Raw genomic sequence first — 21,050 nt, forward strand, 5'->3', positions numbered from 1 at the left:
ATTTGGAAAGGAAGGCGGAAACAGGGGAAATGTGGCTTTTGGTAACGGGGAGGGGGCGGGGAGGTAGATATTTCCGCGAAAGCCGAAATTTGGAATAGCTTCAGCGAAAGAACTGGCGCGCAAAGTGTCATCAGACACGGTCCCTTATTCAGAGCGGGCTGTGGACTGTAGCCGTCGCACCTTCTCGCGTAAGCAGTATGCGTACTATACTCCAACGGTGATCCATGATATTTTGTGTTGCATCTCACACAGTTGGTTATAATAAACTATGTGTTTTCTACTTGATTTTTGGTCTTGATTTGAATTACATAATGGGGTCATAGCGGCAATGGACGGTGTTTGAATTTCTACACCTTTTATCTGCATTGAACATACAACTATATGTGTGACGTAAAAGAATTGGAATTATTTAGGGTTTGTTTGGATATTTTTATGCATTAACTGAGTTTTTAATGCATTTATGTTCATGATTCAAATTTGAAATGCATGCACATGATCTAGTGCATATAAATTGGTTGAAAAATCAAATATTTGCCCTTGCGTGCATGCTTAGGTCCCATGCAAGAAATGGGAATGAATGTCAAACACCCTGCCATCGTCACTCGGCCGCAAACATTGAGATACCAGGTTTTTAAATTCTAGTAAATCCAGCACTCGTCTGAAATTCATGAAACTTGGCATGCTATCATGGAAGGGCATCAACATGCCGTGGTAAAATTTTTGTCCCATTAGGGGCAGGTTTGGGTATATGCTTCTCACAAACTAGAGCTTCTCACAACAAGCATGATGGTTTCGGTAGGGAACATCCCACCTTTGGAGACGAAATGATATCCACTGCCTCTTACAGCTTTCAGAAATTTTCTCGTGTCAACATAGAACAACATGATTGTTCTGTCAATTTTTGTCATTTTTCGGGGTTCGTTTGCACATTTTTATGCATTAACTGAGTTTTCAATGCATTTATGTGCATAATTCAAATTTGAACTACATGCACATGCTCAAGTGCATATACATTGGTTGAAAAATCAAATCTTTGTCCTTGGTTGCCTGCTTAGGTCCCATGCAAGAAATGGGAATGAATGTCAAACGACCTGCCACTGTCACTCAGTCGCAAACATGGAGATACCTGGTTTTTAAATTCTAGTAGATCCAAATCTCGTCTGAAATTCATGAAACTTGGCATGCTATCAGGGAGTGGCATCAACATGTCGTGGTAATTTTCCCACTTGGGGCAGGTTTAGGTATATGCTTCTCACAAACTAGAGCTTCTCACGACAAGCATGATGGTTTCAGTAAGGAACGTCCCACCTTTGGGGGCGACACGATATCCATTGCCTCTTACCGCTTTCAAAAAAATTCTCCTGTCAACATAGAACAACAGGCGTGTTGTGTCAATTTTTGTGATTTTTCGGGGTATGTTTGGACATTTTTATGCATTAGCTGAGTTTTCAATGCATTTTTGTGCGTAATTCAAATTTGAACTACATGCACATGCTCCAATGCATATAAATTGGTCGAAAAATCAAATCTTTGTCTTTGAGTGCATGCTTAGGTCCCATCCAAGAAATGAGAATGAATCTCAAACACCCTGCCACCGTGACTCGGCCGTAAACATTGAGATACCTAGTTTTTAAATTACAGTAAATCCGAAACTCGTCTGAAATTCATGAAACTTGGCATGCTATCATGGAGCGGTATCAACATGTCGTGGTAAATTTTTTGTCCCATTTGGGGCAGGTGTGGGTATATGCTGCTCACAAACCAAAGCTTCTCACAAGAAGCATGATGGTTTCGGTAGGGAACGTCCCACCTTTGGGGGCGAAACGATATCCATTGCCTCTTACCGGTTTCAAAAATTTTCTCCTGTCAACATAGAACAACAGGAGTGTTGTGTCAATTTTTGTGATTTTTCGGGGTATGTTTGGATATTTTTATGCATTAGCTGAGTTTTCAATGCATTTTTGTGCGTAATTCAAATTTGAACTACATGCACATACTCCAGTGCATATAAATTGGTTGAAAAATCAAATCTTTGTCTTTGCGTGCATGCTTAGGTCCCATGCAAGAAATGGGAATGAATGTTAAACACCCGAGCACCGTCACTCGGCCGCAAACATTGAGATACCTGGTTTTTAAATTCTATTAAATCCATAACTTTTCTGAAATTCATGAATCTGGGCATGCTATCATGGAGCGGCATCAACATGCCGTGGTAATTTTTTTGTCCCATTAATGGCAGGTTTGGGTATATGCTCCTCACAAACCAGAGCTTCTCACAAGAAGCATGATGGTTTCGGTAGGGAACGTCCCACCTTTGGGGACGAAACGATATCCATTGCCTCTTATTTCTTTCAAAAAAATTCTCGTATCAACATAGAACAACAGGAGTGTTGTGTCAATTTTTGTGATTTTTTGGGGTTCTCTCTCTCTTAGAGGACGAAGGTAGAAGAAGCACTTATTTCTGGCGACCAACGCCCCAGCGCTCAAACGCCCCAGTTTTTCTTTATCTCTATTCTAACCAGCCACGGGCTACAACCTTGGACGCACACACATGCGCTCCAATAACAAACTCAACCCGGAGGGATTTTATACTTGGTCGATGCATGCATATACATCGCTGCCCACCTCCCAGATCTGCGCAATATCCACCCGCTCAGCCCGGCCTCCATGACGCGCTCTACGCGTACGACCCGCCTGGCTATGAATAGAACGTCGTGGCCGTTTTGCTACTACTGCCAGTCTAACTAAGACGACCACAAGCACGCACACGCACGCGACACACACATACACACACACATGTATACTTTGCCACATCTTCCACTGCATCCCGCACATCCTGCAAGCATCCGACGCGCCCGACGAGTCCGACCACATCATGGGAACTTGGCGATCTGACAGGGTACACTTAAGTCGTCATGGGAACTTGCTGAATCCGAGGTCTTCGGGATCGACGATAGTTGTACATCTCATAGTGGAACTTGACGGATCCGAGGACTCCGGGCGTCGTGGTACTTGACAACAACCGGGGCGGTCTTGACGCATCCGACCCGAGAGACTTGGCGTGTCCAAAACGTAGTAGCACAAATGTCTCGGTCGGGAGGACTCGTTCGGGCTTCGTTGGTCTTGTGGGTCGTGGTACTTGGCGGTCTTGACGAATCCAAGGGTACTTGGCAGATCAAAATTCCTCCTGTCCGGGGTCGTTCAGTGGAGGTTGGTCGCAGGTGGTCGGGGGAACCATGAGGTGGTAGCATCCGGAGAGGCATGCGGAAGGGCGCGGCTCTAGGCAAAGAAGATGCTGGAGGGGAGCAGCCATGGCCTCATCCAGGGAGGCGAAGTGCACAGCGACGACAGGGGTTGATGCAGAGGGTCTTGGCGTGGCAGGGACGAGCTCTCTCCGGCGAGGGCACCGGTGGTCGAGGACGGGCGAAGCGGTGACGAGGAGACGCGGGAGACGTGGCCCTCGAGCTCGAGCGGCGAGACGGCGAAGGAGGCCAACGCCGACGGAGACCTAGGGCGGGGCGGCGGACTGGGAGTAGAGGAAGGAGGTCCGGCGGGTCCAGAGGGCGCAGTGCGGCGGGGTCGAGGTTGGAGCGGGCAGCGGGCAGCCGCTTCCGGGCATCCTAGGAAAGGAGGCAGCAGCAGAGGTGGCCGGCGTGAATGAGGTGTGGGCGGCGGACCATGGGGTTCGGGCGTGAGGAAGAGCGAGAGGAGGGAGAGGGGATCGTCCGGTTCTAGGATCTGCGTGCGTGCGTGGGTGGTGGCGGTAGCAGGAGGACAAGAGGGAGCGTGGGAGAGACGGGATCGAGCGCGTCCTCCTGGCGGCACAAGGGGAACACGAGAGGGAGACGCCAGGGGGTCAGGAGGAATAGGGCTTGGGTTAGGAGGGAGTGGCCTAGAGGATGGATGGGCCGGCCTGGGTTCTGGCCCATTTCATTGGGACTGGAAAAGGCCGGGAGGCCTGCTCGGCTTACCAAAAAGAAAGAAAATAAGGGGGGTTCTTTTCCATAAGTCAGAAAAGAAAGAGGAAAAGATAAGAGGAGGCAAGGGATTTATATGGAGGACCCAACGACCTAAATTTCTGGAGATGGCATGCGACTACTTTGACATATTATCAAAGCTCCACAACTAGGTTGGGGTAAAGGGAGAAAGATCAAGGATTTAAATATTTGGGAATAGAGGGGATTTAAAATGCAAGTTTGTTTTTGGTTGATTCCAAATAAATGGAATACTTTGATATAGCTCCCTAGATATTTGGAGGATAAGTTATAAAGAGAATTCACCATGTGCATTCCCTAGATTTAAAAGGATCAGAGATCCACACGATTTATTTATTAGAGTTGTAGAAAAAATAATAAAGAGATGAAGCTTGATGACATGATGCAATGCAAACGATGTTATGATGAAATGCAGCAAGCAAAAAAACATAGCTAACACGGAAAACATGGAGGGCATCTGGATCGTCGGTCTTGGGGCGTCATAGCCTATTGCTGCCGCTCCCCGATGCCATGCTGCGCCCACTGTCGTCGTCCCATGCTCCGCCTTGCTTCCGCTCCCGCGCTCGCCACTTCGTCGCCGTGAACAGGAGCTGTCCGTCCGCCCACTCGCCGCTGTCCTGTCGTCGACGCCGAACTCGCTCGTCGAACGCGCGCAGCCGCCCGAGCGCTTCGTCGAACGCCATTGTCGTCACGTCGTGGAACTGCTCGATGCCGGTGATGACGGGGAAGAGCCGATCCGGCACCGTATCCAGCAGCTTCTGGACGAGCGCCGCGTCGCCCAGCATCTCCCCAAGGTTGGCGTACCTCACCGTCATCGCCACGAGCCTCCCGCCGTACACTTTGAGCTCCTCGCCGTCCGCCATCATCAGGCGGTCAAATTCACCGCGTAGCGTCGCCAGCCTCGACACATGGACCCGATCGGCACCGACAAACCTCACCTTCAGGGAGTCCCATACCTCCCTGGCGGTGAGCTTCTTCAACACCTGTAGCAGCACATCCTCCGACAATGCCCCGAGAAGCAACGCACACGCCGTCTTGTCCTTCCGCGCGTTCACCGCAGCGTCGCCGGCGCTACCGCCTCCCATACAGTGTGGACGTCAAGGATCACCTGTGCCTTAATCACGCAGACCGTGTAGTTGTCCGCGGTCAGCATCGGCATCGCCATCGTCGCCGATCCACCCGCGCCACCACCATGTCGGACAAGCGCCAGTGTCGCTGGTGATCGCCCGGACCAAAGCTCTATATACCAATTGTTGTTGCAGCCCTAGACTAGCTCTCTCTCAGCGGGCGAAGGTAGAAGAAGCACTTATTTCTGGCGACCAACGCCTAGGCACTGCAATGCCCCGGTGCTCAAACGCCCTGGTTTTTCTTCTATCTCTGGACTAACAAGCCACGGTGTAACACCCCGGATGTAACTTTCCCTATTTGTACTCCAACTCTTGCCGTTTCCGGCGTTAAGTTAATTTATTTTCTCGGGTTCGGGTCTTTGTCTCCATGTGTTGTTGTCGTTGTCATGCATCTCATATCATGTCATCATGTGCATTGCATTTACATACGTGTTCATCTCATGCATTCGAGCATTTTCCCCGTTGTCCGTTTTGCATTCCGGCGCTTCGTTCTCCTCCGGTGGTCTTTTCTAGCTTTCTTTCGTGTGTGGGGATTAAACATTTCTGGATTGGACCGAGACTTGCCAAGCGGCCTTGGTTTACTACCGGTAGACCGCCTGTCAAGTTTCGTACCATTTGGACTTCGTTTGATACTCCAACGGTTATCCGAGAGACCGAAAAGGCCTCGTGTGTGTTGCAGCCCAACACCCCTCCAATTTGGCCCAAAACCCACCAAACTCTGCTCCATGTCCTAGAGCGTTCGATCACGATCGCGTGGCCAAAAACCGCACCTCATTTGGACTCTCCTAGCTCCCTCTAGGACTATATATACACCCCCATTCTAAATTCGTGGATCCTCTCCCCCCTAACCCTAAAAAAGTCGCACATCCGCCACTCCGGACGTGTCCGGGCGGAGCCGGACAACGTCCGCTGCCACCGCCAGCCACTCCACGCCCGCCACCTGTCAGCTCGCCGCCGCCTCCCACCGCCGGCCCGAGAGGCCCGAGCCGGGCCCCCGAGGCCCACGCACGCCCCGCCGCCTGGCTCCGCGCCCCGCTGCCCGCCGCCACCGCGCCGGCCGCCGCGCGCCACCGCGGGCCCCCGCCGCCGCCGCCGCGCGCCACCGCGGGCCCTCGCCGCCGCCGCCGCAGCGCGAGCCGCCGCCGCCACAGGAGGTCGCCGGCGACGCCCCGACTCCGGCCGGCCTCCTCTCCCCATCTCCGGCAAGCCTCGGCCGGCCCTCCCTCCTCCACCGGCGAGAGCCCGGCCACCTCGGTTCGCGCGCCGCCCCGATCCAGATCTGTTTTCAGGGTTGACCTAATTTTTTCTCTAAGTCCCAGAATTTTCAGTCCATATGCTCCTGTTCGTGGCTCCGTAACTTTACATCCTTAGATCTGATTCATGCATATAGCATATCAAAATGTTCATCTCAGAGAGTACATCATTTCATTCCATTGCATCATTTTCATTTGAGCTCATCTTGATGCCCGAAATGATGTTAGAAGAGGGCTACTTGAGTTAATTGTCAGATCTGTTACTCCGTTTAGCACTTTTGTCTTTTTTGCCATGATTAATGTGTGCATGATATGCCCGTGAGTTCTTCATATGTTTTGTTAAGGGTTTTGTCATCTTTCCAGAGGTGCAACCCATGTATTTTTAGGATGTGTGTGGTGACTTGTGCAAGCTTGCAAAGTGGTGCATGTTCATGTTGCCATATGTTCACTAAGTCCTGGGATTGTTTATCTCATGATGCCATATGTTCATGTTGTTTCCTAGTGATCCGTGCCTCTTTTGAGGATGATCAGTAAGGGAGTTTTGTTACTATTGTAGTGCTCCATCCATCCATGTCTTTGTTTGCAATTATGGAGAACCCTACCTTGAGTCAATCGAGCTCTACTTTTGCTTCGTTGCGAATCTGGGCAGATCGTCAACTTGTTTGCGATTTTGCCGATGTTATTGTAGTTGATCCGTGCATGATATGCCATTGTTCTTTCCATGTCTAGCTTGAATTTTGTGCCTTCTTAAGGGATGTATGCTTGTCTTGCCATGACTTGCACCGTGGTGAGTGCATCGAGCTCGTAAACATGCCTTCGTGAGTTATGTTTCAGCATGACCCAGTTTTCACCAAGTCTGAAAACAGATTATGTTTTTGCTATGTTCGTGTGCTTGTTAGTATATTTTGTGATCCCTTTTGGCTCAAGGTCACTAAGGGACTTTTGTTAAGCTTGTTGAGTAGCTCCATGCCATGTCTTTCTTTGTCATGTTCAGGTCCTGTAGCATGTTTTTTTGTTTCTCCGAAGAGGGCTATATGATCTGAAATTCCAGACAAGTTTTAATTTCACTAAGTCTGAGATCTGTTTACCATTTACGTTTTTTCCATGCTTGTTTGAACCTGTTAATGGATGAATTGGCCGTAGCCCAGTGCTAGACTTTTGTTAAGAATCTTGTGTGCATCCCTGCCATGTATTTTTTTTGTCATGTTTGGGTGCTGTAGCATGTTCATCTTGTTGCATTTAGATGCCTACTTGCTGTAAATCGCAGACCGGTGTCATTTTTGAAACGCTTGCCATTTCCAAACCGTAACTCTGATTCCGGCGTTCTTTATATCGTTTTCAAGCGATTTCATCTCATCTTTCCAGTGGCACCCTTGGAATTCAAAGTTGAGGCCAGATTCATGCATTTCCTGTCATATCTTGCATTTTGCATCCCGCATAGCATATCATCTTTGCATCGTGTTGTTTGAGTTTGCACGTGGTTGATTGTGTCCTTGTTGCTTGTTTGTCTTGTTTGGGTAGAGCCGGGAGACGAGTTCGCTAACGAGGAGCCCGTTGAGTTTGCTTTTGAGGATCCAGTCAACTCTGACAACTCTGCAGGCAAGATGATCCTACCCTCGAAATCACTACTATTTTTGCTATGCTAGTTGCTCGCTCTTTTGCTGTGCCATTGCTACGATGCCTACCACTTGCTTGCAAGCCTCCCAAATTGCCATGTCAAACCTGTAACCCACCTTTGTTCTAGCAAACCATTGATTGGCTATGTTACCGCTTTGCTCAGCCCCTCTTATAGCGTTGCTAGTTGCAGGTGAAGATTGGAGGCCGTTCCTTGTTGGAACATTTATTTACTTGTTGCGGATATCATTATATTGCCTTGTTATCTTAATGCATCTATATACTTGGTAAAATGTGGAAGGCTCTGCCTCTCGCCTAGTGTTTTCTTCCACTCTTGCCGCCCTAGTTTCCGTCATATCGGTGTTATGTTCCCGGGTTTTGCGTTCCTTACGCAGTTGGGTTATAATGGGAACCCCTTGATAGTTCGCCTTGATTAAAGCTTTTCCAGCAATGCCCAACATTGGTCTTACCATTCGCCACCTAGCCTTTTCTTTCCCTTGGGTTCTACAGACTCAAGGGTCATCTTATTTTAACCCCCCCGGGCCAGTGCTCCTCTGAGTGTTGGTCCAACCGAGCGATGTCCGGGGCTACCAGGGGCAACTCTAGGCTGGCCTACCCGACGTCTTGCTCATCTGAGTGTGCCCTGAGAAAGAGATATGTGCAGCTCCTATCGGGATTTGTCGGCACATTCGGGCGGTGTTGCTGGTCTTGTTTTAACCTGTCGAAGTGTCTTGAGTTACCGAGATACCGAGTCTGATCGGAATGTCTTGGGAGGAGGTCTATTCCTTCGTTGACCGTGAGAGCTTGTCATGGGCTAAGTTGGGACTCCCCTGCAGGGATTGAACTTTCGAAAGCCGTGCCCACGGTTATGGGCAGATGGGAATTTGTTAATGTCTGGTTGTAGAAAACTTGAACCTTAATTTAATTAAAATGAATCAACTGAGTGTGTTACCATGATGGCCTCTTCTCGGCGGAGTCCGGGAAGTGGACACAGTGTTGGAGTAATGTTTGCGCAGGTTGTTCTCTAGCTTCTCGCTCATGCTTTGCCTCCTCTTCTCGCTCTCTTTTGCGGATAAGTTAGCCACCATATTTGCTAGTCGCTTGCTACAGCTCCACTCATATTTTACCTTGCCTTACCTACAAGCTTGAATAGTCTTGATCGCGAGGGTGCGAGATTGCTGAGTCCCTGTGGCTCACAGATTACTATTACACCAGATGCAGGGCCTGATGATTCCGCTCCAGGAGACGCGTATGAGCTCAAGTGGGAGTTCGACGAAGACTCTCAACGATACTATGTTTCCTTTCCCGATGATCAGTAGTGGTGCCCAGTTGGGGGTGATTGGGACTGTGTCGCATGTTGGGTTCTCTTTTATTTTGGCGCCGTAGTCGGGCCATGAGTGTTTGGATGATGTAATGTTATTTATGTACTTGATTGACGTGGCGAGTGTAAGCCAACTATGTTATCTCCCTTTTTATTATCATATTACATGGGATGTTGTGAAGATTGCCTAACTTGCGACATATGCCTTCAATGCGATTATGTCTCTAAGTCGTGCCTTGACACGTGGGAGCTATAGTCGCATCGAGGGTGTTACACACGGGCTACAACCTTGGACGCACACACACGTTCCCCAATAAGAAACTCAACCAGGGGGGTTTTATACTTGGTTGATGCATGCATGCGCATCGCTGCCCACCTTCCCGATCTATGCACTATCCACCTGCTCAGCCCGGTCTCCACGACGCGCTCTATGCGTACGGCCCGACTGGCTACAAACGGAATGCCGCGGCCGTTTTGCTACTATTGCTAGTCTAACTACGACGACCAAGAGCACACACATGCACTCCACACACACATACCCACACATGTGTACTTGGCCACGGCTTCCACTGCGTCCCGCAAGTCTCACGTGCATCCAACGTGCCCGACGAGCCCGACCACATCACTGCATCCCGCATGTCCCGCACAAATCCGTCGCGCCCGACGAGCCCGACCACACACGTCGTGGCTTATTTCAATATTTCCCACTAACCAATTGATTCACTGATTATATTCTGACAAGGCAGCATGCTGGGTGAAACGGAGAGCATTTAAAAATTGGAACTACCATGTACCTTATGTGGTTTTACAAATGGGCAGGTAAGCGGGCATCTAGGCAACCCTGTTGCTAATGGAAGAACCATGTACGCGTTGCTTTGGGGAAAACCTGATCCGAGATTCTTGGCTAGGACGCCGACGGCATAGCTCTTAACTTTTTTCCCTTCACATGCTTATCTGACTTGATTGATCCTCCACATCTATGCATGGCATGCATAAGAGAAGATATCGGTGACTCGAACACCATGAGAGATCTAAGGAGGATATACCTGCAAAAATATTACACAAAACAATGACCATACTTAGCAGGAAAAAATTAAGTGGAGTGTAGTACTTGAATAGTTGCATAGTAGAGTACAGTTAGGGCCCTAAAAAAGATAAAACCTTATATGTGGTGATATAGAAAGAAATGGAGTGTACCTTTAAAGAATAAAGTTTTGCCAGGACAAATATGCATGTACATCTCATACTTGAAGTTTACTGTGGATGTCCAATAGTTCTAAAATCTGACTACCAGATGATCTAACAACAATAAAAGTGCACAATTTAGCAGCTAACACATGAACGAATATTTAAACTCCAAGCATCGTACCTCCGTTAAATGGCAGGATGAGTGGAAATGCCATGGAGATAATCCTAGATTTAGGATGTACTCAAGAGAAACACACATCCTTCAATTTTGCTCATATGAAAAGACATCAACGAATTAAGTTGGCCATGAAAAAAAATCAATTCGGATGGCCAAAACAGGGCAACACTGGAAAACAAATATAATTCAAACCTCCTATAAACATCAAAGTGAACTGGCTAGCCAAAGGAAGGCCTACAATGCAGATTTTATTGTGCCACCAGAAGCAATGCAATTACACAGACCACACCAATTTGCATGCTCCATCTTCCAACATCATACAATCGAGTCAAGACCCTTATGGATACACATGTACACATCCCACTTATTTTCTTGCTGAAACATTAGGGATAGAGCTGATTGTATGCTTCTGTCTACTGTGATGAATTGAAAAGATGGAGAATAGAGTAGGGATGTAGGCTCCAATAGTCCCCTGCAGTCCCTTCACTCTGCAACCTCACTAACTACGATGGCCGCTTTGGTTTTCCTCTTGTTCGAAAGCGCACGCATGAACAGTCGAATAGCTCTCGATCTCCTACCTCCTCCTCCCCCTCCTCCTCCTCTGCCACCTCCACCTCCGGCCTCTGGCCATCCTCCGGCCACCACAAACCCCCGGACGCCCCTCAATATGACCTCGCACTCACCACCAATCATCTTGACACGCTCCTACCCTCTGTTGCGCCTCCTCCCTCGCCTTTATTTGACCTGCCCTATGTCAAAGCCGGCCAGCTAGCTCTCCGCTGCTTCATGGGGTGCGGCAGCGCCATGCGCTTGCAGTTTTAGGACGACTGCAGTTACTTCCACCGCCTTGACATCACCACCCCAGAACTCCAACTCGCATCAGCACTCTACATTGTCTTTGACTTCTCCAACCGCCACCTTGACGCCAAAATCGTTGCTACTTTGCTTCAAGTTGTTCCTGGCGGCAGTGCTGCTGACTTCTTCGTGGCCATGTGCTCTCCTCTTTTTTCCCTCTTCCATGTTGCCTCATCGCGTGTCGCAGAGATCATACTCGCCCAAACCATGGTCTGCCACCGCAACTTCGCCTTCTTCTTTAATAGAACCCTACCCCGCTTCCACCACCACCCCAGGCCGCTGCGTCTTGCATGTCGCTCGCACACTTGCTCCAAATTCCAGATGACATGGGTCTTCACTTTGAAGGCATGGCTTGGCCACAACTCTGATCTCCAGTCTCCATTGATCCATGTGACCATCCACATGGATGCCGCATGTATGCACGTGTCATCCAGTTCCCGTTCGCCCTTAATGCCACCTCAATGGCCCTCATCCTTGCTCGTCTGTTCGGCGCCATCGACCACCACTTCAATGTCACATTTGACGGTGACTCATGTTTCTCGTTCACCGTAGCCTCGCCAAAAGTCGCCAAGCTCATCGCCTCCACGGGTGACATCCACAAGAAGGGTATGGTGATCCATTTCCCCTGGCCACCGCCCTTGGTGGGTGCCCATGGCTCGCTTCCTGGAGATGCCATGCCTCCGTCGTATGGTACCACGTCAGCCTCACCATCGGCAGTCATCTCTACATTCCGGCCACCAGCTTCATTAACTCTCGAACTGCCTAAGGTGCAATGTTAACGGCCTGGTATTAGCTTCTTTTACCGCATGCTTAATGTTAATCCTTTTAACCAGCTCCCCCCTCACGTACATTACACTTACCACTCTCATTTATTCTGGATCACTTTCATGCCAATTAGTGTTAGGCCAAATGAAATGCTAGTTGAGTCGGCCCTAATTCACTATTTTTCGGTCAAATAAGATTTTCTTGCAGTCAAGGTTCATGAGCTTATTTTTAAGTCCGACATCTTCTCCTGCTCAATCAAATTTCAAATTCTCAAGCATGGGTCCCTTGACATTGAAGGGTTTCATCTTGTCCTCTTTGACCAGCTAGAACCGGTCATTGCTCACTACAGTCGTTTCCTCCTTCTATACAACAATTTTTCATACTCTCCCATGCCCCCTCGATTTGCATCCATCCTTGGCTCTTTCGATCATCAGCACCTGCCTGTCCATGCACCGCACCAGCCACCGCCGCGGTGACATCCTCGCTGCACGACCGGTCAGCCCTGCATGAACTCCTGGCCCACCCCATCCATAATGATGGCTGTGCGGCGGCCCTAGACAAACCAATCTTGCAAAACATTCGTATGCAGTGCCTGATGTTGCGCATGCGCGTGAGGATGGCGCGTGAACTCAGGTATCCCCTCATGTCTCTTTGTTTGTGCCAAATATGGACGCCCCATTGCCCCCCCCCCCCACGTCTAATCCGGGCTCCGCCTCGTCACCCCTGTCCCCTCACGTGCGACCCCGGCAACCTCACCGCACGCGAATCTTGTATCGGGAACCGATGAAGCCAAGCGGTCACGCGTTCGCTCGCCCTTGCAGCTCACCCAAGCTACCACTGAACAGCATCTAGCCATCATCATCGTGCTTAAAACCTCCCTGTAGCCTATTCTGTCCATTCGATCACAATGCCACAAGCCCCAGTGGCCTCACACACTGCCACATGCAACAGATCACACCACTCTGACGGCAGATATGCTTCCCATGCGTTCCAACAACACCACGACAAGCTCATACAGTGATGTTCTCCTCTCCCCCCCCCACGGCAGCAGTCACCCGTAGCCCCGGCCCCCATATATACCACATCGGCATCTCCCTCCCTTTCATCTTCGCTCTCACACACCACCATCCACCAAAAGGAGGAGACGCTGCTTCCAGTGCCTCGCCTTAGACCACTGCGTCGAAGCCTACCACGACCCCTTCCGCAGTGCTCGCTGTTGACGAAACGGCAACCGCAGCCGCGACTGCAGGTACAAACGGATCTGGCCTTTCTTCCCACCTCTTCCTGATGCATTTCCTCCTAGCCCTAGCCTAGCTTTCTGCCCTTGCAGTATAGACACTTGTAGCTCCTCGTCGGTGGCGGCACGTGGCCCACGTACTCTCATGACAGGCGATGTCCCTATCATCCTCCCTGAGCCTTTCCCCATTGTCTGCGTCCCATCTCTCTTCATCCTCCATGGCATTCCCGTCGCCGCAAAGGGGGCACCCCTTACCACTCCTCTCCATGCTACCAATCACACGCACACATCCCCGTTCGGCACCCAAGAGCTACAAGATCGTCTCTCTGATGTATTCATCTCCTCGCAATACACTAGGGCCACCTCGCACGTATCTGAAACAGACTCTGACGATGAGCTGCCTCGTCCAGTCCATGAGGCTGGGCTGCTGCCTCCGTATGGAGACATGCCGCTCGTCGCCGCTCCACCCTGCCTAGTCCACTGCCCGGGCCGCTTTTTTCTCTCTCACCTACAGAACCCCAACCCCAATCCTACCCCCTCATCCACTGCGCCATTCAGCACACTTGTGGCAACCTTGCCTTCATTATGGGCGGGTCATGGCGTGGGGTGGCCTACCTCACCCTCCATACTCCTGCTGCCCACAACGATGTCGTCCGTCGTAGCCCCATAGACTTTGAAGGAAATGTGATCACCATAGAGCCGGTACTGCATACTGACCGCGCCATTTCCATGTTCACCGACCTCGCAGAAATCGAGGTCTCCGACTTTCCCCACGAGCTCTGGCACAATGATGGCATACGCTTCGCCCTGGCCTTCCTTGGCGATGTCTCTGCCGTCGATGACTTTTGCCTCCATGGCAGAGATCACACCTCTGTCTGCGCCCTTGTGCTGCTTCAGTCCGGAAAACTAGCCCCTCCTGGCATTGTAATACAACTCCCTCCCACCAATGAAATCAAAATAGCAAAAGTAGTAGAGGTTTCCCGCTGGCATCATGGCGAAGGCGCCAACCCATTCGGTGGTGATTCCTCCGTTGGTGAATGTGCCCCGCTCTCCCAATGCAGCTCACCACATCCTCTCTCCCCACACCACTGAGCTCTAGTCGTCTCTACTCTCAGAGCGGGTTGGCGTGCGGACCCCACCTACGGCGGCACCAGGCAGGTTGCATGCCATGGCGGCGGCGGTCCACGTGTTCCTGTTGCCTCTCCTAGCGACTGTATGGGCGAATCCGCTCTATCCTCACCATTCCCACCACCTGGCACTGTGCGCCAACCCCTCATCATCTCTAACGACGACTCAACTCGCTCCGAGGACATGCACGCCCTGCTCTTGCATGGCGTGTGCACGGAATCGGTGGACGCGGTGCATGCACCCCCTGCCTATGTGCTGGCCCCACCAATCCTCTGCTCGACTCCCCAGGTGGGATTTGTTGTGCCTCTAGATCAGCCCGCCCGCCTGTCGGCTGCTGCTCTACCTGATGGCCCGCTAATGTCATCCAACGCGTCCGCTTTCACTGTGTTCGTGCCACCCGCAGATGACTCTGCCGTCCCCCCTACCTTCACTTCCTCTGCTAGTGAATTGTCACGTGCAAATGGTAACCTCCAACCTCTCCTACGCTCAATCCATCAAACCTTGTTCCCTCTTCTACCAATGCGCTGACCTCTGTCAACATGGACGCAACTCTTCCCCTCTAGGACCGGGACACTCATGAGTGCACCATACGCAAGGAGTGCCGCAAGACGGCTCGTGACCACTCCTACTCCAAGGACAAGCCGCGTCGTAGAGCGCGGCTTGCTGCCAAGGAGGCCAAGTACTCACCCATGCTCGCCAAGGCCGTCAAGGCCAAGGCCGCTTGCCTCCCTGCCGTGGACATGGGCACTGCCATTGACCGTGCCATCCAGGTTGCCCGCCTTGATGGTGCCGATGCCCCTCCTGCCTCTGCCGAAGAAAAGGCTGCCATTGCGTTGCTCTATGGCATCGACGACGGCCATCTTGACGCCATCCTTGGATGCGATGCTTCTGCCTCCGGTGAAGATGATCCTCCATGATCAGCACTCCACGCGTTCATGGCCCATCGGGGCGCATCCGGCCATTCCCGCCAATTTGCGTTACACCCATGTACTAAGTGTGTCGTTGTACTTTTGGTCGATGTACCCGCTGTCGCTAGTTTCAATACTGCCTTCGTACCTCTCGGTAACTTTTGCGTCTATAGACCCGTTGTACCTCTGCTCTGCCTATTGGTGTTTGAGCCTTTTTAATGAGTAATGTTGCATTCTCCATTTGCTCCTAGAATGTACGTGGATTAGGCGTTGATGCCAAGTGCTCTGACGTCCTCTCAGAATTGATTGCGATCAAACCTCACATTGCCCTCTTGCAAGAATCTAAACTAGATAATTACTCCGAACCCAAACTAAGATCCCTCTTGCCACGACAACTCGACCAAGTTTTCTCATTACCCGCCGTGGGCACTTCGGGCAGCACTATTTCTACAATCAACACAACTTCTTTCCAAGTTGTCTCTTTTAAACACCTCGTCTTCTCATCCACCCTAATTTTGCTATCAACAGCATGCGTCCGCAACATTGCCATCAGTAATATCTACGCCCCCTCTTCACATGCGCTCAAACAAGCTTTCTTAAATGAGTTCCTATCTATCTCATAACCAGATGATTCCCCATGGCTTATTGCTGGAGACTACAACCTCCTTTGCTTCCACTCTGACAAAAACAATCATGCCTTTCGACAGGCTGAGGCCAATGCTTTCAACCAAACCCTAGATGACCTAGCCCTCAGAGAGTTGATGCTACTTGTTCGCCAGTTCAACTGGTCAAACAATAGAGATACGCCCACCTTAGTACGGATCGATCATGCTTTCATTAACTTATCTTGAGCTGGCACCTTTCCTAACACATCTTTATCTATGCTCACGCGTTTTATGTCTGGTCATGTCCCCCTCCTCATCCACGTCACCACAACAATTCCTGAGAACAATTTCTTTAAATTTGAGCCTGGCTGGGCCAACTTCCGGCCATGTGGAGACATTATCAGGAGAATCTAGGCTTCATCTCAGCCCACATCGCCAGTCAACTCTGCCGCTGCTCTTGCCTCCATGCTCAAAAAATCTTGGGCCAGGCTAAGAAAATGGGCACGATCACGTACCCCTGCTCCCCTTCGCGAATCTCGTTGCAAAGCTGCAATCGATGCATTAGACCATGCTGAAGAATCTAGGGCTCTGTCCCATCCAGAACTTCTCACTCACAAAATTATTATTTCTCTCCTCAAATGGACAATCCAAGAGAAAATGACGTATTGGAGATGGCTTGCTAAAGTGTCACGAGCCATCCACGGCGGGGAAAACACAAAATTCTTCCACATGTCTGCCTCCCAACGGCTTAGAAAAAGCAAAATCTTTACCCTCACATGCGACGGTAATGATTTCACCTCTCACCACCACAAAGCTGAGATCCTAAGGGATTTATTCGTTTCCCTTATTGGTTCTCCAGCCACTATGACATGGGCAATTGATCTGAAAGCTATATATCCACAGCCTGTGCCCGGCCTCCACGTCCTCGATGAGCAATTCTCCGAAGAGGAAATCAAGCTTGCTTTCTTCCAAATGAATCCCCAAGCCAGCCCTGGGCTGGACAATTTCAGACCCTCCTTTTATAGAACTTACCTTCCCGTAGTCAAACACGTAGTTGTACCTTTCTTCTCCCAATTTCACCAAGGTGTGTCAGACACAGAACGCTTTAACCGTGCTCACATCGTCCTCCTTCCTAACAAGGACACACCAACCTAACCCGATGCTTTCAGGCCAATCACTCTGCAGAACTGCCCAATCAAAGTTGTTGCTAAAGTGCCCACATCTCGTCTCAAACCACTCATTCCTATGTCAGTCCATGGCAATCTGACTGGATTCATCTCCTGAAGGAATATCCCCGAGAACTAAGTTTTTGTAGCCGATCTCATTAGCTCTTTCCACTCTCGCAAAAGACCAACCATGGTTTTTAAGCTCGACTCCCGAAAAGCTTTCGACTCCATGGCTTTACCTGCCCTTGACAGAATCCTGGCCATTCGTGGCTCCTCTCCAACCTTTCGTACCAGGATCCAAAACATTCTTCACACGGGCAAAGCTGCCATTCTCCTGAATGTGGTCCCAGGTGTCGGATTTTGGGTTCCGTGAAAACCCTTGAGATTCGGACTCTAGGGTGCACACGAAGATCTCTCCTCCCCCTAGCTCACGCTCTCACCACAATATCAAAGCTCAGCACGACGAACTCGCAGAACAAAGGACACATGGTTTATACTGGTTCGGGCCACCGATGTGGTGTAATACCCTACTCCAGTGTGGTGTGGTGGATTACTTCTTGGGCTGAGGATGAACAAGTACAAGGGATGAACAGCCTCCTCAGGAGAGGTGTTCTTGAGCTTGATGAGCTTGTGTGGTGACCTTGGTGGAATGGGTCTAGTTCAAGATGAGATGATCCCTATGGTGGTGGCTAGTCCTATTTATAGAGGCCCTGGTCCTATTCCCCAATGTAGGCGGGAAGGGATCCAACAATGGCCAAATTTGAAGGGAGACAACTAGTACAAGTTATCCAGACAAAAGGTGGTCTTCGCCTGCCAAAGGCTTTGGTGGTGACGCCGTCCTGGGCTCCACGGTGACCTCCGTCATGCCGTCCTGCTAGACTTGATCTTGTTGCACCGATATGGAAACCTTTGCCTGATGCCTCGAGACTCCTCGCCTGCATTTGCCCAATTAGCACCAAAGAGGAAACGAGTACACTCCGTGCGCTGGCGCCCGCCTGGCCTTGGTCATCATGGCTTACTTCACAGGGACCTCGCGAGCTGCCCCCCGCCTTGATCTCACTGCCCCTCGCGAGCCAGCCTAGTGAGGCCACCCCCGAGAAGGTCTTGCATCATCCGCCTCGCGAGGCTTATTCCGTCGCGAGGGTCTTGCGTTTGCCGATGAAGATGGGCCGTACAGGGCCACTGGTGGAGCCACATCGTGGGTCGCAGGCAGGCAAGTCTAGGGACCCCCGTTCCGAGGACGCCGACAGTAGACCCCCGGGCCCAAGGCGCGCTTGGACTTGGCATCAAGGTGAAGCCAAGGGGCAAGAACGGAGCGCCATGGGCCCCAACATCCCGCAGCCTCGGTTGACGCATGGCGATTGATGGACCGTGGGTGTCTCCACTTCCCCATGCTGCCTTGATATCCGCCTGGCTAGGAGGCCATCGTGGCCTATACAGTTATTCCCTCATTGCTAGCGACACACTTCTCCAATTATTCCGCCTTCCAAAACAACAACCTCCTATCCGAACTCGACCTGAGCTAGGCCCTCCCCATCGCCATGGTGCCAAGCCGAATGGAGAAGGGGAAGAAGAAGTCCCATTCTTCAACCGAGCCACCTCCGGGCATTGAACCCGCCGTTGGTCGGTCGTTGATGCTTAACCAGGAAGCCATGGACAAGGTCCGCCCAGCGCTCGCCACCGGCTTCAACAACTAGGGTAAGATGGTGGCCTGACCCGCATCCCGCACCTCTGTTGATAGGACAGCAACCGAGGCACAATTCTTCATTGACGCCCTATGGGCCGGCCTAGTTCCTCCCTTTTCCCCCTTCTTCAACGCCATGCTTTCCCACTATCAGATCCATATGCGACACCTAGATCCCCAATCCGTCTCCCTTCTTGCCGTCTTCGCCTTCGTCTGCGAGGCCATGGTGGGCATTGCTCCTTTTGTGGCTCTACTGTGCCATTTCTTCTCGCTGCACCTGACTGATCCTCGGGATGCCTGAGCTTCCAGGCCATGGCTGCAATGGCCGGCTTGGGGATTGACTTTGAGCTCCCACCATCTGTGAGCGGGTTTCGGACATGGTGGGTGTTCGTGGACGTCGGCATGCTCAGCCCCTTGCTCTCGCCCCCTTCGGCGCCCGTCGTCCCCAGCTTCGGCTGGTGTCTTGAGAGGCTCGCTGACCCATGCCTTGCCTTCGTCTGGCTCCAGTTGAAGAAGCTGAAGGATCTCGGCGTGACTGCGCCCATGGTGATGAAGATGTTCCTCCGATGCCACGTTGCTCCACTCCAGTGCCATTCTCGACCAATGTGGGCCTTGTGCGGCAGCAAGGATCGTATGAAGCTCCATGAGTCTGGGCTTCCGCTTCAGGCACAACGAATGGTGCTCGAGGTGCTGATGGGCGACCCTTCGCCAGTCAACATGCCATAGGAGGGTTGTCTCTTGTACTGCTGCTCGAACATGGTGGAGTTCACGGGGCAGAGCCCCCCCTTTGATGAGTGGGGGATGCATCTAGTCGGCCTTGACGGGCCTCACGAAAACCTCGTCAGCGTGTTTCCCCTCCTTGCCGCCAGTGCCGAGCTCGCCCCGAGAGTGGGCGCGGGGGGGGGGGAGCGTTGCCGAGGGCTGGAGATGCGACTATCGTGGTGTCGACCCCGCTCGAGGTTCCCGAGGCGCCATCTCCTAGGGCTCATGACCTTCGCCCTGAGGTGATAGTCAAGGGGGAGACACGATCCACTACTCCTTAGGCCGAAACCCACGAAGCCCCGATGGGTCATCCTTAGGCAGAGCCCGAGGGCTCCCCTCAGCCCAGCACTCCCAAGGTCGTCCCCTCAGGAGCCTCACCAGCTGTGCCCAGCGTTGGTGGCCGTGTCCTAGGCTTCGGCCTGCTCCGAATGGACTTCGATGCGCTCTACAAGAGGAAGGGATCTCCAAGCTACAGTGGCGATGCCTTCCGGCCATTGAAGCAAAGGAAGTATATTGCCATGGACGAGTGAGTACCTTATGTTTGTAATCTCTTAGGTGCCATCTTCTCTTTTGATCGTGGTTCCTCAGGTCCCCTTTCGCCAGGGTGACGAAATCTCCATAAGAGCAACATCCTCCTACCCCGGGCCCTCCGTTGACTCTGAGTGTCTCTCACCAGCCCACCGCGTCCAGCGCAAGATCGGCATGGGAGATGGGCGTGCTGGCCTGGTGCCTTGATCCTTCGTTCCTGTTGTCCTTCCTTCGTGGCCCGGTTCGGGGTGTGGGGGATGTGCCAAAGGATCCACCCCTGCTCGATCATGGCTTCTTCTTCGAGCAACGGGCCCTCACCCATCCGGGCCCCACCGAGGCCAAGACGGCGACTAGGGAAGCGCCGGCTCCAGCCCCCTGCTGGGAAGGAGCGAGCCGCTTCAGATCCCTTCGGAAACCCCTACTGTGGGGGATGGACCTGGTCATGCACTCAAGTTTGCGTGCGAGCGGGGTTCGTCCGTCGCGAGGTCCTTCAGGAGGAAATGGGCGTGCTGAGCCGGCTCGGCGCGAGAACTCTTGGACATTGACTCCCGCCTTGAAGCCGAGGGTCTCTGGCTGGTGGAGGAGTGGCGTCAACTAAAGGTGGCTATCAACCTCGGGCGCCTCCAGCGTGAGCACGCCAATGTGAAGTCCGAGGCATCCCTGGCAACCTCGCTGGAGGCCAGCGCCCGGGCCTTGGAGGAGGCCAGGGAGGCGGACAATCACCGTGCGGCCGCCG

At 51.7% G+C, this 21,050-nt stretch overlaps 1 pseudogene; it reads left to right on the forward strand.

Annotated features, from left to right (window-relative positions):
• Positions 1-11,110: 11,110 nt before the first annotated feature.
• Positions 11,111-12,310, forward strand: LOC125554758 (uncharacterized; annotated as a pseudogene).
• Positions 12,311-21,050: the final 8,740 nt, after the last annotated feature.

The sequence above is a fragment of the Triticum urartu genome, chromosome 4A (assembly GCF_056163025.1).
Source record: "Triticum urartu cultivar PI428250 chromosome 4A, HENAU_Tu73, whole genome shotgun sequence".
NCBI classification, from domain to species: Eukaryota; Viridiplantae; Streptophyta; class Magnoliopsida; order Poales; family Poaceae; genus Triticum; species Triticum urartu.